Raw genomic sequence first — 3218 nt, 5'->3', positions numbered from 1 at the left:
CAGGTATTTTGACTAGCTATGCAGTGTTAATAGTGCTAAAACAACTTGTTTTGTTTAATGATTTCAGGACTTCATATGCGCCATAAACATGCTTAAGGCTTGTACAGACTTATGACTGCATGAAAAATGCTGAGAAAATGAAAAGTAAAAAGAGAAATTTTGTTTTCACCATGTTTCTGATAAGGAACCATAGAGGCTTAAAGTCATGAAAATATGATTATAAAGAGAATATTTCGTATATTAAATGCATTGTTCATCATTACTTTACAACAGAAAACCTTTTTTAAACAGAAAGAAGAGTTTTTATAAGCTACATAAAAGCAAAAGTTATTACACACTGTAGCACCGAATTTTCGTCTGCTACAGTACCCACAATGCACTGCAGTGACGTCAGATGAATAGGGTCCATTGCAACATCATCAAAATCAGTCTCTTTAATTAAAGCATATTCTTGATTTTTCTTTCTTTTCTCACCTCATCTAACAAGGCTGAACACTCTTATTATTCTTCCTTTTATTATACTTCCTTTTACAAAGAAGGAAGTATTGTATTCGCGAAAAAATTTCACTCAAAAACCGACCTTAATTTCCATTTTACTCACCCCCGAATGAATATTGAGTTTTTTTTCGACTCGACCACACGTGGATAAGTGCCTATGAACGTATAGACACGGGAAATATCCATTTTGACAATTCCCGAGTTAATTACAACGAGTTTTCTCGTAACATCTGTATGTATGTATATGCGTATGTATGTCGCATAACTCAAGAACGGTATGTCCTAGAAAGTTGAAATTTAGTATGTAGACTCCTAGTGGGGTCTGGTTGTGCATCTTGCCTTTTGGTTGCATTCGGGTGTTTTTAAAGTGGTCTTTTGCTTCTTTTGGGGGGGAAATCATTGTTAATTTCGATGTAAACTCAAGTGGTGTTATAATTTGACTACACATGATGATATATATATCGCCAGTCTTTTGGTTGCCAAGTTTTGTCGCCAACATGGGGACAACAGGGTGGCGACAGATCAGGGAAATCAGGGAAAAGTCAGGAAACTTTATTTATCAGGGAAAAGTCGGGGAAATATCAGGAAATTTTGACAAAATAACAAAAAATCAGGGAAAATTGATTTCATGAAGAAAAAAATTTTTTTTTGCTTTACAGAATTAAGTACTTTAATTCCCTGCGCATTTTCCGCCAATTTTCTGTTCAAAAAAAGTAAAATGAATGAGGTGCGATTATACACTGCCGCATATTTGTGCATCTTTTTTCTTCAACGTCAAAGTATTGAATCTTACTTATTAACCACAGGATGAACTTCCTAAGATTGTGTCTGTTAGGTTGTTTATTTTACCTAGCTTAAAATTTCCTTTTACGCTTTCAATGCTACGTAAAATAAACAACCATACAAGCAAAGAGGAAGCCTTCATTAATGCCTTAGCTCCTTTGCCTTTATTCCATTGTCTTGAAGTAATTAGTGTACTGTAATCACGATTTCAAGAAGAAATCTTTGGTTTTTGAATTAATACTATAAAAGCCTAAAAGTTATTACTTCTTCTCGTTTTTAATTTTAATTGCTAAAATTGAACTTTCAATAAAAAAACTTTGTTTGTTGCCGTTATACTATTATGTTGTCACCGCAGATTATAAAGGTTGTCTTTTCTTCAGATTTAATTGATTCTTTAATTTTATAACCAAGTTGTATTCTTCTTTTATGTATTTTAAAATTAACTTATTGTTTTTTTTTCTTTTTTTTTTCTTGCATTTTAAAGTTGTTTGTTACAAAAGCAATCTTAAGATTTTTTTTTTCGTTACATACTGAAATCATTTGAAATAGAGTTAACTTGTGTACTTAAGTAAATATCTTTTTTTTTTCATTGTTAAAATGCTGTATTCATTCATCAAAACCTATGTTCTTGATTAGAGAAAAGCTCCCTATGAATGGATGTCAAATGGTTTCATCTGTTTTGCATAAATATGTCAATTAGTTAGATAAGAATAACTATATTACTTCTATTCTTTCACTTTTACTTGTTATTCTTGCAACAATTATTATACTGTTTGAAAACTTAGTTCAAAATATTTTCAATTTCTTTTTAGTTCTATCATAAATACACATATGTTTTTAAGAATAATTTTAATAGTTTCTTAAAATTCTTATGCTAAGTGGTTTCTAAAAGTAAAGTTTTTTTTTTTTTTTAATTTTCTATAATCTTTCCATGTAGAAAAATTTAATGTACTGTTTTGTAGGTCCCCCCCCCCCCAAAAAAAAATTGACTTGATGCATTTTTTTTAACTATTTTATTAAAAATGTAGCATCTTTTGAAAATATATCTTTAGTTCAACAACTTTACATAACTTAAAACGTTTAAAATACTGCATTTTATGCAAACATACAATGGATTTCAAGTAGATCAAAGAAAGAAAACCATTATCGTTGGTAACGTAAATCAGGGAAATTTGGTGAACTTAATCAGTGAAATCAGGGAAAAGTCAGGGAACTTTTTTTCACAGTTCCTGTCGCCACCCTGGACAAATTTGGCTTTTTTTTTTTAAATGTTCCATTTTGGCCACTGTTGGTGGTATTTAGAGAGTTAACTATTGAATCACATTAAAATTGCCAGTAATGGGAAATGACATAAAATTGGAGTAAAAGGAAGTCATGTGATGCACACATCAGCTCGTTTTTTTTTTTTAATGAAAGCAAGATACTCAGGTGGTAGTTGATAAGATTTGTTGCGATTGGTACTTGTCAACAGATAAAAGATTTCTGTTAATCAAAAGTATATTAGGTAGTCATTAGTGTTGCTTTAAATGACATGTCTAAAATCAGAATTAACTAATAATACTGTCAATTTATAATCTCATGCAGTATAAAGACTACTGCCATGTAATTATTTTGAGCAACAACTGTTTGCAAAAATATATTGCAGTGTACCTTTCAACAGTATATAATAGCCTTTAGGAAGGTTTTGAAATCATTAGTGTTTTTGAAAGCTTTATACGAAAAAGTAGTTCCTTTTTCCGGGATCATATCTGGGGAAATTTTTTGGTATATATATGTATATATATATATATATATATGTGTGTGTGTGTGTGTGTGTTTGTATACTTTTTTTCCATGATTTTTCTTGTAACGGAATTCTTCTGCTCCTTCGAAAGATATATTAATATTTTTTACAACATAAGACAGCAAAAAGTAATTGCAAATAGAAGAAGTATAGA

The sequence above is a fragment of the Uloborus diversus genome, chromosome 5 (genome assembly GCF_026930045.1).
Source record: "Uloborus diversus isolate 005 chromosome 5, Udiv.v.3.1, whole genome shotgun sequence".
In the NCBI taxonomy this organism is placed as follows: domain Eukaryota; kingdom Metazoa; phylum Arthropoda; class Arachnida; order Araneae; family Uloboridae; genus Uloborus; species Uloborus diversus.
The sequence above is the reverse complement of the archived record's forward strand: the minus strand, read 5'-3'. Positions refer to the sequence as shown.